The sequence below is a fragment of the Triplophysa dalaica genome, chromosome 23, assembly GCF_015846415.1.
Source record: "Triplophysa dalaica isolate WHDGS20190420 chromosome 23, ASM1584641v1, whole genome shotgun sequence".
NCBI classification, from domain to species: Eukaryota; Metazoa; Chordata; class Actinopteri; order Cypriniformes; family Nemacheilidae; genus Triplophysa; species Triplophysa dalaica.
The window spans coordinates 8,899,716-8,915,877 of record NC_079564.1 but is presented as its reverse complement, the minus strand read 5'-3'; the positions used below and the strand labels follow the sequence as shown (position 1 = coordinate 8,915,877).

Genomic DNA, 16,162 nt, shown 5'->3' with positions numbered 1-16,162 from the left:
GCAGTAAATGGATGAGTAACACAGATGCACATACATGTAATTCAAGGGTGAATGAGATAACGGAAACCCATGTGCCTCCTACAGTTGAAGCAGTTAGCATGATCTAATGAGTGTTGTGTGTCGTGTATATGCAGATAGTGGATATATTTGTGTATACAACCACTAAATCAATAAACACAAATGTCTTTTAGTGTCATTTTGGAATGCCATTTCTCACACATTGGTGGATTCTAAGCCAATATCCCAGAGGGCGGCTTGCCTATGAGTCTTTATAATGAGATTAAGACATCCAGATTTATTAAAATAATTGCCATATCGCATCACAGCGAATGCACAATAGAACAGACAGAGACCTAGCGGATTTGTTCTTCATCAAATGATCTCCAATGTTACTGGCTTTGTACAGCCCAAGCACTCCTTCTGCTACGCATGAACTCTACACTTTCATTGTTTAGCACCGACCCCAAACTCAAACCATCGCTTAAACCAGTAGTAGACACAGCAGCTACACAAGCTGAAAAACGTTTTTAAAAGCACCACAGTATATTGTGCATTTTTCACATTCATTTTTCACAATATATATGTATACTGTATACCCCCACACACAAATATGTTAAATGGTTAACAGCATTGTGAGATCTTCCTAAGTGTCCTGATGTGTGATCTTTCAGAGGCTGAAAGAGACTTAAGTGTGACCTTTAGTCTGACCTTAAGGATGCTGATTATTGAAGATCACGAGTGGAAAGGTTACAGACTGTGTGTGCGTGTGTGCTTGTATCAGTATGCAACATTTATGAGTCACGGGGTGTCATTTTATTAAAGTAAATACGTGCTTGGAAATCAGCATTGCCAAACACACCAAACGTACCTGTATGGGGTAAAATTACAACACATTTTTATTACGTGGTCATTTGGCAGCCAATTTTGTGTCCTTCCATTTCAACCAAAGCTAGTGGTTGCTTCTCTCAGCGTGTGGCAAGTTCTTTGACTGCCGTCTGTTGGACCTGTCCTCTGATCTCCACTTCCTTAAGCAGCTTGTAGTGGAATTGGAAACAAAGCCCCTGCAGAACACTTCCACAGGGAACACTTTCGCTGTCCATCTCCAATCTTCATCCTCCAATGCCAAGTTGGCATATTGGAGATTCATCCCTTCAATTTGTTAATGGCCTCTTCCCAACTCAACTATGAGGACTGTTCCACTGAAACTGGAGCACAGAACCATGTCCGGCCGCAGATTGGTCGCTGCGATTTCCAAGGAGAAAGAAAGTCTGTAGTTTAACTCAACTCACATTTCCAAATCCCTGACTATACTTAGCAGACCTGAATTTGGGGATAAAGGCTTGGCACACATTTTCTGCCCCTCTCTCGAATAAAGGGTTGGCGTTTTGGGTGATGGTATTTGCTGCCACTCTCTTGGTCTCTACTTCTGCAGCCAAGCACTTTAGTACTTGATTGTGGCGCCATATGTATCTCCCCTGTATCAAGCTCTTCTTACAACCCACAAGAATATGAATATAAAAAATACCTGTCTCAAAAGGATAACAGAAAATCTAAGCACACTCTTAAAAAAAAGAATCAATTACTCTCCCTACATAAATTATAAAAAAACACCAAAGAAATATGTATTCTAGAGTCTTAGATCTTTCCAATGATATATAGTTTGTCATGATTCAATTAGAAATTACACGCACAATATTGATGCAAACTTAGGTGTCCCATATATGGAACGGGTGACAGTTAACATTTAACAGTACAAGATAAAAGTGAAACGTAAAATTATAATAGCGCTACTTAATATAAAATTATAAAACATTTTTTTTAATTAATTAGTCTTAATTGATCACAGTTAACAAATTCAAGTGCATTGTGGACAATTAGCATATTGTAAACTGCAAATTTTTTTTGCTACTACTGCAGTATACTATAAGAGCAGTAGCATGCTATTTCAAACGTAGAAGTCTGTACAGAACATTACAAGACAGAGAGGAGAACATGGCTTTGACATACATCAAAGGACAGACATATTGGGAGCATATGCACTCCACCACAGCTGTGACACACAGCAGTGTCTTCATTAGCACACATTTATGATAATTGAGTCTCACTTATCTGATTGAATCCACAATAAACCACCTAACAAATAAAATGGTGCTATAAAACTGAAATAAACCAAAGAATAAAAAGACCACTTGTCGTTTCCCAGGCAGGATATTAAAACTGAATCTAATCCAAAGCTTCCCGCTCAGCGGCTTCCCTCATGCTGAGCATTCTGGGTAAAGTAGCGGTGTTTGTGCAACAATTGAACAGATAGAGTCAGTTATCAGCACAAAACACTGACCTGAAAATGTCTTCACGCTGGTTTACAGCCCAGCGTGCTGCAGTCACCCCTTCTTTATAAACAAGATTACAAATGGATTAACTCTTGTTCATTAATCCATTCCAAGTGTATCGGCTGCGCCAGGCTGGCTTCTGCTGGAATCTCTGTATAGAACTGCAGGTAAATGTTACTTCTAGACAACAAGCACAGTGTCTGAGCTCACAGCTTGCAACATACACGATACTACATTCAGTATCTTTATTGACTTTGTAGACTTAACTTTGTAGAGAGTATAAAGTGAAAGTGATAAAGTGATTTGATTATCTCTTTAACACTTGTGTGTGTGTGAGTATCTGCAGGATGCTGACGAAGACACATTTGTTGGCCTAGGGGTAACTTTTCTTCGAAAGCAAACAAGAATAAATAACATCAGAAGACTAAAAAAGTCTTCTTGGAGGCAGTGAGTCATCGCCGCATAATTGTCACTCAGGAGGAGTCAGTATGTCAGGAGCTGTAGAGAATCTGCCATCAGTTTGTCCCTCTCGGTCTCTCAGCCCTGCAACATGACATCAGGTTGCATCGGCTATTTGAAGAGACCTTGGTCATGAAATTAAAAAAAAAACTTTGACTGAAATAAAAACAGCAAGAACGCAAAAAAAACCTGAATGTGTTTAAAGATTTAATTCCATGCATTGGATGCTGCATTCCTTAGACAGTGTTTCTGTATATTGTTCGTTTGGTCAGTACTTCATTAAAATCATTTTATTTTTTTAATAGAAAATTCACATTTTATATAGGGGAAATAAATAATATCAAGAGAGAGAAACAGAGATGTAGTGCAGTCCATACTACAATAAGTTCAGCACGACAAACACACAAACTCAAGTCCTGGTCTTCACGGCGGTTCTGTCATACTCGTACAATTATGTTGAGTTGATGAATTGATGAGAGCAGCGGGCATGACAAACACATCTGATCCTTCAGCTCACAACCTCTGATGACGTTCTTAGAATGTGTATGCGTATGAATGAGTAAATGTCTGTGATCAGATCATGATCCTATAGCACAAATCTGGTCAAGGCCTGCAGCCTCTCATATTAAAAGCATAATAACAAACAGTGGTACAAAAACTAAAATCCTACAAGATGTTTTTTGAAACTTGTGAAGTCACCACCATCTCAAGAGAATAAGGGATTTACGAAACAGCTTGCGCCAAAGCAAACGCCTCTTTTGGCGTAAAGAAAACTACAGTCGGTATTTACTTATACGCAGTGTAAATTGGCGCTAAAAAGTTGTGGACAATGCTGTTTTTGTGACTGGTCTCGTCTTATTGCATATACATTTGTAGGAGTTCAGAAACTTCAGAAACTTTACAGGGGTAGAGTATATAAAAGAATCATGGGACACGATTTACAAATGTTTGCGCTTGTCATTGTACTGGGATTTGCGGCTTTATTTACGCAAGGCCCCCAAAAAAGTCTTAAACCCTGCGCTTTCGCTCCATTTTGCCCTGTTTGGTAAATCTGGCCCTTAAAGTAAAATCCTAAAAATATACAAATTTTCATTTTACAATTTTAGTTTTTCTGATATTCATTTTTTTGGTCTATGTTAGGAAGATGCAATACAGAGGCATATTTACTTATGGTCTGACAATATATTGATAGTAAGTATAGGATAGTATAGAGTTCACCAGTGTCCATGCTGCTGAAGATGAATAACTACATCTGCATTACCCACAGTTCTTCCCCATTCATGTGGTTTATTTCTTTGTGTTTATCCTGATCCCATCAGATGGTTTTCTGCAATATACCGCATTCAGGTTCAGAATTTAATAATTCAATTAGTTTAAAATTCCAACCACACACACAAACATTTTGTTCCTTGTTCTTTCTGCAGTCTAGTTTTATTCAATTCACTCAGTCGCTTGGCTGGTATTCTCTGCGAGTACAGGTACACAATGACTTTGCAATGACTTACACGGGTAGCTTCAACGCAGGCCAAGGGCGTAAGTTTGATTTTGACATTGGTGGAAACATAAAATTGGTCTGCAGATCCGTAATGTCCCTTTAATTTACCGACGTTTTCTTGGCTTATTTAAACAATATAATATTTAACAACACTAAGTTTGATGTAAAATAGTTTTCAACACATTCATTTAAGCCCAAAATGCATAAAGCAAAGAAAAATATCAAATACCTCAATACATGTGAATAATGATAATGAATTCTACCTCAATACTGTCTCATTTATTTCAACTACAAACAATTCCAATGAAATGCTGAGCAAATATAGACTTACTGTCCTCACGCGTTTCTCCCAAGAAATCTAAAATAACTAACAGTTAGAGTTTCAAGGGCAATCTAAACAATTTCACAAACTGTGCTCAGATTAGTCAAGGTACCAAAGTGTGAATATCTGATAATATCAGGCTCAACAAAATCTTGAAAGAAACCAGAAGATTATTCCGCTCTTTCATGAAGAAGCTAAATTTGCTGCATTTATACTTGGAGATGGAAATGATCAAGATTGTGTAACTGTCACTATTAAGGCTCTATCGTATATTTACAGATCTGTTGACTGGCTGGTTTGTGTGCAGGGCAGAGGCTGTGTCCCGCTGGGGTGTGCAGAGAGCAAGGTGGTCAACAGCTACTCACCCTTGACAGAAACACACGGTGATATAGCCTTTACACACAGACCCCCCTGGAAATTGAGGAATTGCAGCCAAAAACAAACACACACATGCACGCTACACTATGCATTGCATTCGCATGCACAAACTGCACTATTTGTTTGTGACAGGAGGATACTGTGCAAACACAATTATGTCAACACAAACAAACCAAATATGTTAACATACATCAAGCTAACAAATATGGAGCAACCCATTCCCTGACACAAGCAACGTGTGAACTCACACACACACACACACACACGCACACAACATAGCCATCTGTCAGACACAAGTCTCCTCTGTGCTCTGGCTGTCGTAGATATAATACAGTTTGCTGATTGGCTGACTATGTTAGCACCTTAATATAACTCACAGAGACCTGCTAAAACACACACACAATTAATAATCCACTATTCAGAGGAAGTTGACACACACAGGAAGAAAAGAGGAGAAGGGAGATATTTAAGGGTTAAGACATGACAAAACTGTGGGATTCACATTCAACTTTCAAACCTCTATAATGTTGTTTTCACCTCTATGATCCTGCTGATATTTTACTTTTCTCACCATTTTTATAAACACACATAGACACGAGCTGATGAGCCTCTCATGCCCCATTCTGGAACGAATACATTATTACTTTCTGGTAATAGCTCTAGGGAGATGGAGAGAGACGTAGACAGTCGACACTCAGAAACAAAAAATGCAGACGGAATTGCAAACACAGGCATTTTTCAATAGTCTAAGAATGTCAAATGTCAGCCTTTATGAAATATATTTTCCATTTTTATAGTGCTCACATAGCTGCACTCAAACCACTTCATGTATTCAATTCAGACTTTGTTTTGTGAATAATTCCAGTTTTAGTTGTGCGTCACATATTTTAAAGGTACAGTGTATGAAATCGTGCCGCGACTAGTGGTGAGGTTGCGAATTGCGAGAGGACTACGATGTTGTCGCGCTTTCGCTTCTTTTCCGAAGGTAATAACGTATTTAAAAAATGCGCTCTGTAGAGCAGTTTATCCACTAAGGGCTGCTGTAGAAACAACATGCCGTATTCAATGTAAGGGGACCCGCAGTGTATGTAGATAGAAATAGCTCCTTCTAAGGTAATAAAAACACAACGCGTCATTATGTAAAGTCTTTATATACCTCTAAAGACAGTTATGAATATTACATTTCATTTCTGTCAATAGAACCTATAAAAAAATGACACACTGGACATTTAAATTGGAAAAACATTGGCCTACTTAGTTGTATTTATTTGCAAACTAAATTGCAATGTTACTAAATCTATGTAACCATATAGCCAGCATTGCACAGCAAAGGTGGCACTGAAGCGGCGCTTGTTGTTGATTTATAAAACTTTCGCATTTAATTTAAGCAGAACTACATCCTAATTCCTTACCTGAGATTCCTTTGCTGCCTTCCAAGCACTTGTATTTCCTTCAGGAGATTTTAATCTAGTTTTGGGATGTAACCAAGACTTGTGGCCAGACTGCGCTAACTTTAAAGATGCCTTTTTTATCACAAGTATGAAACTGGCTTCCAAATTGAACAGATTTAAATCATTTAGTGTTTGGCACCACAATGATTTAAGATCGCACATTTCTTTGCCATATGTTAACAGTCGTCTTTGAAGTAGAAGAATTTTATGAGCTAGAGAATAAACCGGTGTGTGAGAGCGAAAGAGCGAATGCTAAACTGAGAGAGCTGTGAGTAATCCACATCACACAGGAAGTACATGTAAAATCATCAGAAGAAAAACTAACATGGTATTGCATTAGTTTTCCATGTACCATGTAAAAACTAAAGTATTCCTTGAAATACTATGGAAATACTATGAAAATCATCTGACTGTCAGATGTTTTAAAACTCTGTTTTGTATGACAACGGGCTAATGTAAACACCACCTAATACTGTGAGCTCCAGTCTAGATCAGTTTATAGGTATCACACCAGAGTTTTCCAACAAAGGTGTATAAAGGAACTACAGGGGGTTCATAGAGATTATATGAAACTTGCATTCATGGCTCATTTTTAACTTTATGCATTATGCATTAACATGATCTGAGCATTATATAACTTAATGTTGTTCATAATGCATAATGAAGTTAATGCAGCACTTGAGAGGAAACACTTAACATTCCTTACATATTCTGGGGAAGAAGTTGTTGTAATTGTTAAAGTCCCTAAGTGATAAACTTTCGATATAAGCTTGCTTAATATACAGATTTTAGACTTTATAGATAACTTCAGCCTCAGGTGTACTCATTGTGACACCATTTTTGTAAAAAAAATTGGTAAAAATGTAGCTTGAATATCCTAAAAGTGCAGAATAGAAACATTCAAACATTCTAGGCCAATGGAAAATGATTATTGTTCTGCGTAACATTTTGACATTATAATTGTGTTTTGTTACCTTTACACTTTTTAAAACAATAAAGATTCAATTCTAAAAATCTTAAATTTACTTCCTAAAATTAGACTTTCTCAGGATTCAAAATGTTAAAAAGAATACTGATTGATGCAACTTGGTCGATATCTAGTACATAGCATGTTTTTACTAGTATCTTGCTCTACTTTAAAGGTCCCATGTGCATTTTTAAACCTAACTATGTCTTCAGAGGTGTATAAATAAATACCTTCCAGAATGAAGTGTTATGATTTAACTCCCTATCATATTTCTATATACAAACATCACAGGTTCCCTTGCATGGAATTCGCCATGTTGTTTCTACAGTAGCCCAAATCAGACAAACTGCTCTACAGAGCGCATTTCATAAATACGTTATCTCCTTCACCAAAGAAGCAAAAAGGCAAAAAATCGTAGTCCTGTGTCAGCCACCGTAGTGCTTAGTAAGGGAGGGGTGGAGTGAGACGTTGGTTGCAATTCGCAACCTCACCACTAGATGCCACAAATTTGTATAGGTCTTTCAAAAACTAACGCTCCTTTTCTCTGATATTGCTCTTGAACTAGCGGCTTTCTGTGACTGCTGTGACTACCCGTGCTAGAAGAGACCATGTAAATGTCACTACGCCTGCTGTCTGTGTATAAGAGTGTGCATGTGAGTGCATGCTAGTGTGCTCTGCAGCCTGTGAAATTAAATTTGTCAGACTCTTGAGGCCTCAGCGTGCCTGTAAACCACAAATCTGTAGGATTTTACATCTACATCAGTCCCTCCACACGTTTTCGTACATTTTCCCCTCCACACAAAACGTTCCTATGTAGTCTATAACCAGCACTCTATCTTTCTCTGCACTTTAATGTGAATGCTGGTTAAAGAAACATTTAATGTTTATATTCATTGTCTGTGTCTGATGGACAGAGCTTGAGCTCTGAATGCTGAAGAATGAATGAAGGCGCTAGAGCTTCATCTGTGTGGGATAGTAGATCAAACAGGTTATGACTATAGGAGACCAAAACACGAACCTATGAACACATGTTAGATCATTTACAATACTTTGTGTATCAACACACTGTGGCTGAAAGCAACAGACACAATTTTGTCTTTTCACAAGGGAATTTGTGGGAAAACAAAGGTGCAAAGAGGGAGAGAGGGCGTGAGGGATTCTTGTCAACATCACAGCATGAGGTAAATGTTTACCAGTATCAAGACACAAGTTTTCCTGTGTTTCAGAGCTTTACCTAGACATACAGCATCCACACATTTCATCATTCATAGCCCCTAAAAAAGCAAATATAGCTTAGTATTGCTCATGTTTGAGATTAGAGATTTTAACAAACATCTATATTCATTCCCAATAATAATTAATATAAATATTGATATAAATATCATGAAATATAATGTAAGTCTATTGCATGTTCTAGCAACCGTCATGGTCATGTGACTTAAATATGTCAAAGTGATGTAACTTATAAGTTTTTTTTTTGCTTTAATGATGAAATGCATCAAAAAATAAAAACCCACATATTAACACTGAAGAAAGCACTCCATAGCAACGCCCTGGCAACCATCCAGAACACCCTTGGTATCATGGCACTTGGTTTTGCTTACCGTTTCATAAGCTTATACAGAAGCAAATTTACTGTAAGTCCTCATATAAATGTTGTGTGTATATGCTTAAATTAAACTGGGAAAGATCTTTAAAACTATCACACAAACCCACTTCCCGTCCTCTTCCAGCATGTCTAGTGCAGATTATCCCTCCTAACGAGGGCTTACACAAAGCTCTATGCTTTAGATGGAGTGTGTGCATGGGATAAAAATGAGCACTACACAAACGTCATGTCAAAAAAACAGAGGATGAAATTGAGATGACACAGACCCCATCTAACCAATCGCAGTAGAGGAGTAGGACAAATTGACCAATAGGAACATCTTTCAGTGGCCTAAATAATGCTTGGACATAATACAATTCAACCCAGGTGACCCCAGAAATAACCAAAACACTTAGTCGTTGTATTATATCCCTGTTACATTAGCGATAAGATAAGCTGATCTATATGATGACAATAAATACAGAAGTAAATGATATACCTACTTTTTAAGTGATACATTTGTATGTTTGTATGGGTGCAGTATTGATACCTTCAAGAATAACAATATTCACCACGCGTTTGTTGTCATGTGATAATTTACCTATCCTGTACTAACAACAACCCCCCACCCAAAAAAGTACTCATGTGCTATTAAACAAGTGCTATGAGGAATACATATTCTATATCACTTAAAAGACAATCTTCTCAAAATTTTGAATCTGTAGCCTCAGGGTAAAAGTATCAATCTGATGCATACTGCAAAATTTCAGCGAAAACAGAGTAGACCATCTGGGTATTTCTTATATGTTGTTTCTGAAAACTGTTTCATACGTCAGTATCATTTTGCATTCTTATTGTCTTACACTATAGTATAGAAGTAGGCAATTTTGGATGCAGAGAAAGTCTTTGGGATTACTTGAAAATTAAAGGCACATACCAGTTATAGACAAAAATAGGAATATTAATAACCATAATTAATGATAATAATAAGTATTAGTGCTGTATCTGGCTGACGTGATCATACTTGATTAAGGTTTTCAACCGGTATAAATAATTTGCCTTAGTATTCAACTCTCTCTTTGCCTCTCTAATACCAAAAAATAAGAAAACGAAACAATAGACAAAATTAAAGATTAATGTGATTGATAGCATTATTATTATTTTTTATGCAATACCGTCGCACTAATATCATTCTTGCAAATAATTTTGCCACGACAAACGTATAGTAAAAATCTGATATTGTGACAGCGCAAGCCCTAAAATATGCATGGGTCCTTGTTTTAATCTATAGGATTTTTAGTCTTTGTTTAAATCAACCATGGGTAAATTCAATCGAGACAGCTGACCTTACATGCATGCTGCTTTTATAACTCTGACCCTATGCGTTGTTTCTGTCCTGTTTCACACACGACACGCTACCTGTTATAATGTGCTTTAAGGCATTAAGAGCTTGCAGTTCTCACAGGGTTACAGAAGAACAAGCCAGGAAAGAGCACCTCCACTTCATCAATTATTCAACGCGTCTTTTTCATAAATCTCACATGAACTGTACTTTCCCACTCCCTGCGCAGAAAAACACCTCAGGAGGTTGTTGGAATTACTAGGCTGTCGACCCACAAAACTGTTGAACCGTTTGCAGCATCCACACAGATGACAAATATTCACAGAGATGCACAGCAACAATTTACAAACTGACAATTATATGCCGTCTCTCTCTTTCATACACATGAACAGCTGAGCGGAGTAGAACTGAAGAGAGTTGATTCAGCTGAAATAAGTTTTGAGCTAATCAGCATCAGTGTGCCATCTTTAATATGCTGTCACTTCCTTCCTCCCTTTAATATTCTGTCGCTTGCTTCTTTCCTGTGATTGGATAATGCTGCCTGTTCAGCAATTCTGCACAACCGGTGCCACATATACAGCCACGGAAAAAATCAAGTGGGCATTCCAAATTTTCGTTTAATCAGCATTTCTAGATGTCCAGTCAAAATACGGAGCATCTTTTCTGTTGTTTTGAATGGTTCTCCGGTTTTCACCTTTTGCAAATACTGTAATTTATTTATTTATTTTCTGTCTCTTTGGTGTGATATAAGTGTCCCATGCATGTTTTAGACACATAAAACTGCAAAAATTAAGTGTCGGAACAAAAGATGCATTCTATCTAAAAGCGAATCCTCACCTAGATCTGCCTGAAACACCTCGTGTAACCACACCCCCACAAATCTACATCAGTTTGTGGTATGATTTGACTAAGACCGCCAAAATGTATACGTAAGTAAGGTGGGTGTACATGTCAGTACAATATTTTGGAACCTGATGTTCCAAATATGGTTAGAGGCGTTACATTAACGTCACACGCTTGAAGTATTCGACTAATCACTACGTACTGGTTAACTGGCCAATCATAGCACACCTCACTTTTCAGAGAGATGAGCTTTGTTAAAAATCCATGCGATTCACAGAGGCGGAGCAAATGTTCACTGTTTTTCACTGTGGATTTCAAGAAAATAAATTTACAAAAAAAAAAATGTTATTACTAACCCTAACTCTATCTAGTACTAATTTTTCTCCAACAATGTCCAAGAAAACATTGCATATGGTTATCAACACTCTCTACAAAAATGTTTAAATTTTTTTTATATTTCAGTGCAAAAATATTTCAGACATACAATAATGAAAATTAATATATAATATATAATATATATTAATATATAACATCATTTTCAAACAAAATATGAATTTTTGTCTTCGGTGTAATTATTTGAACCCTCGAGACAACCACGACCATTATCAACAAAAACTGTGTGTTTCTGACACACATTCACACAACTTTTAAATCATTAGCAGCGCAAAGTACAGAAAAAGCCACAGAGGTGACAGAAAGATTTATAATAAAAAAATCTGTTTTCCAGGAAGTGTCTGAGCAACAGACCTTACAGGCTAAATAAATCACTTTCAAACACAACTTTGACACTAAAATAAACATGCCTTTGTGCTCTATCTCCGTCTCTCTCTCTCTTACACTCCCAAATCTCACACTGTCCCAGAATTCCTTTTTTCTTCTTTCTAGATTATATGAGTGTTGTAGCTGCAGACCAGACTGACAATGTCAAGTAATGCCTGAAGAAATGGGACTGCGTAAGTGTGTGTTTGTGTGTGCATGTGCGTGTGCGTATAAATATACTCATTAGCGCCCATTGAGACCAATGAAGACATTGCATGTCTGTCATTTTAGTGATGCTAACAAATGCATGAAAGAAGCATAAAAAACATATTTACACAGCTCTTATGCTCAAACAATATGTAAAGATAAACCTAAACAAATAGATTATGTTCTTCACTATGACAATAAATTATGACAACAAAAGATAAAGATGTCATTACACAATGAGGCTGTACAAACCTATCAGATATAAGTCACTTTGAATATTTGCTTAATTCCTCTTTCCATACAAGTGTGCACCATGTTTCTAACAGATAGGCAACAGGTAATGAAGCTTGTCTGGGTTTGTAAAATGACTTTTTCCATTGATAATGACTGTTTTAATCTTCCCCTGGGACAGTTCGCAAAATTTGAACCTGCATAAACAGTAGAAAATCACTTGATGCATTTCCAGTCTTGTGCATTCTCATGCATGTGAATAGAAGTCAACATAGTTCAAAAAGTCTTGCCATAAGTTCTGGGGAAGATGTTTTTCAGGCATCTAAAAAATTGGAAAGACTTTCATCTAAGAAAGACTTTCCTATTGCTCTCCAGTTACCCTGAAAATCTTACTTGTCCTTTATTCCACCTTTTCTAAATTCTCTTCCCGCAATCTGAAATAAGAGATTGATGCGTGATCGGATGACCTCCCCCGGGCAGTCCCGCTTCTCTCCTGAACTCCACAAACAGCAGAGGGATGTCTTTGAGAAAACAGCAATCTAGAAAGACTCCTAACAGACGGTTTAAACGCCTGGGTGGCTCCAGAGCTCATCTGGAGTGCTCTACAGGACTAAAATGTGTCTCTCAGCTATGATAAAGGGCTTCTGATTTGAGATGCTGTTCTGAAAAAGATGATTGGGACACAGATTAGGGTTGAAGTATGCACTATAGATGTGATAAAGGGCCTAATATCTGAAGTGCACACTACTAAGCAGAGGAGAGTGTATGAATTATGCTTTAAGGCAGATGCTATAGAGAGTACAGTACAACCTCAGGTAGGCCTTCTACAGTATATGAAGAGTAATGAATACAATCACACACAGGACAACACATCCACAGAGTTACATTTCTTCAATATTAGGACAGAATCACATTACAAATGCTTGTCGTATCTCCCTTTTAGAATGTAACACAAGCATCTTGTCACAAACAATCCTTATGAATGTTTTATTACACGCTTTATGAAACTGCTTTGATTGTAGTTATATCAGGAATCATTCCCTCAGATATATTGACACAGTGCACAAACATTCTCTTGTAACTTAGGGTTATTTTAAAGAGAAGAGCATCGTCTCATTACTGCCATGTACCACACAGAGAGATGTGCCAATCTGAAAATCATTTATTATTGATGCCTCACAGCAGGGTATAGAAAAAAGGGCAAGCCTGTAGGCAGCCTGTCAAGCCCTCACTCACACAAACAGACAGAAAGGCTGATAGTAAAAAAGGAAAAGAGAGGTGCTTAGCTCTTAGAGGCTAAAAATAAAAGATTTTAAATATGAAACATCCTAAATTGTATGTGAACATCTTTGGTCCATTTGAATCCCCTGCAGCACAGAGCCAAAAAGCTGTGTGTGTGCATTTCAGTGTGCATACCTGTGTAAGAACCGATACACACTATGAGGAAAGAAATGAACAAGAAATACACTACACTCTAAAAGTGAGAAAACAAATTAAAACCTTGACACTTTTTTAGACGTGTCTGTCAATGTTGATTTTAGGATGATAGACAGTTGTGAGTTGATTTACTATAGCTCCAAATATGCACTGATAAATGAGAAAAAAACACACATGTGGCACTTGGATTTGAATAAAAGTGTTCTTTAAAATGTAAATCCAAGTGTGTAGTTCATTCACTTTTTCATCACATATGGAGAATCATCAACACTGCTGTTTAAATTCCACACAAAGCATTATAATCTACCATTACATCAAAACGTATGCATATGCAATGCAATCCAGCAGGCGCTCATAGCACATCACATACAAAAATTAATAGTTAATATTCGTTCATTAAGATCTGGCAAAATTACTGCATCTGAATCACTGTGTTGCTTAACACTAAAAGTAAATCATTTTAACTTACACGACCCAAAACGCAGTTATATTTACAATACAAGTCTACTGATCCACTTTTTTGCGCTGGATGTTGGCGTCATGGTCCAGCCCGCTGCGCTATATTCTCAACGCTTGGCCCCAAAGCATCAGCATCCAACGCGACTGTCAGCGCAACTACATGGCACGACAACGCAACGCTATATGACGCCATACGCGTGCAAGTGCCGATACACTTATCATTGGAAAGTCTTCTCGAAACAGAGCAATATCTATTTACCGTGTTATTCTGTGATGGATACGTGTTATAACTTATTCCTTTAGGCTACTCGATCTTACCAGAAAACAAACACTCCAAAATACTTCAAAGCCAAGCTGTGCAGATAATACAAACACGTCCATTGCTCTGACTAGAGAGAAACAGCATCGCAAGCAACAGTTCACTGACGATCCTTATGGTCACTTGAGCGAGGTCCAGATTCTCCGCAGCTGTAAGATCGATTGCAGTGACACGCTGAAAATTCAATCGTTTCTCACCGGATAGATCCATGACAGTGATGTTTTCATTCATATGGTCACCACTGACACATGCTGTAGTTATTTCACTATTGCCGATCATCCTTATGAGAGCCTGTCAGCAAGCGCTCAGTGTCTAACAATTGAATAAAACTGTGTGGAAATTGAGATGCGCGCAAACGCGTTTCTTACCTGGAGAGCCTCGCGCTGCAGATGAATAGTTTTATCCAGAAATCAGATTGCAAGAGCGATATATCCGTATCGGTGCGTGAATCTCAGTGCTGGACTATGTGGTCTCACAGTGTGAACGGAATTAAAGCCCGGTGTTTGGTGGATAGGAGGTCCCCCTACCGCCGAGTTCTCACACTGCCGTGCACTTCACAGTCTGCACAACAGTGCTGCTGCTGCTGCTGCATCTCTCTCTCTCTCTCTCTCTCTCTCTCTCACTCTCTCTCTCTCTCTCTCTCTCTCTCACTCACTCACTCTCTCTCTCTCTCTCTCTCTCTCTCTCTCACTCACTCTCTCTCTGTCTCACACACACACACACACACACACGCACGCACACACAAACGCGCTTGCGTACTCAGACCTTTCTGAATCTGAATCTGAAGGAGCTTTATTGCCAAATATCTTCACACACACAAGGAATTTGACTTTGACACTGGTGATGACCTTTATTGACCTTAAGGGTATATTATGGTATATGGTATATATAATGGTATATATATTTACTTGCCTACAGTGATGACATTTACAGACCTCACAAAAACCTGTTGACTCTTATAATTACATAATCACACTGAATTATTCAAATATTCATCTTATTTACAAACGTTATGTTTTTTTCTTTACGTTGTGTTCATTTTGGGGCTTTTTTATGAAATGAAAAGGTTTTACATACAAAGTCAAATGAATGGCGAACTGTAGCTCAATATCTCAATTATACTCAGAAGGAACCTTGTTATTTTTGGATGAGCGAGAGCTGAATTCACTGAAAGGCTTCACAATGCACTGTAATTTTGTATTGAAACACACATTCATATTTTCTATAATAAAATTAGTCTACAAAACTTGTTTCAGTCATTGAAGCATGACTAAAGATCAACAAGTCTAGACGATCATCACAGTCATATATTCAGGTGTGGGTCTGCAGGTATCTTTTCACTTTTCGGCTTTCTGTTTCACACATTAACACACATTTGTAGCGTGAGTAAGACACATCATGATTATCATCATTTATTATTAACATGGTAATGCTTATGTATTTTACGTATATTATTTTAATGTAAAGCACTTGAGTCTGTGAAAGGTGCTATATTACTTACTCATTTACTTACAATCTTTAAAGCTTAAAATTCAGGCCTAAATTTAGTGGTAATCAGAAATTTCCCGGTTCTCT

At 37.6% G+C, this 16,162-nt stretch overlaps 1 protein-coding gene across 4 annotated transcripts in view; it reads right to left on the bottom strand.

The window, feature by feature from the left end:
- Positions 1 to 15,122, bottom strand: part of dlgap1b (discs, large (Drosophila) homolog-associated protein 1b) — a 76,904-nt gene extending 61,782 nt beyond the window's left edge. For 3 of the 4 annotated variants that reach the window (XM_056738154.1, XM_056738156.1, XM_056738157.1), the window contains exon 1: positions 14,956 to 15,122. The gene's annotated coding sequence lies outside the window, so the exon portion shown is untranslated. Of the gene's footprint in view, positions 1 to 14,586; positions 14,785 to 14,955 lie in introns of those variants that run through there. The other variant, XM_056738155.1, reaches the window with a different exon arrangement.
- Between the last annotated feature and the right edge of the window lie 1,040 nt (positions 15,123 to 16,162).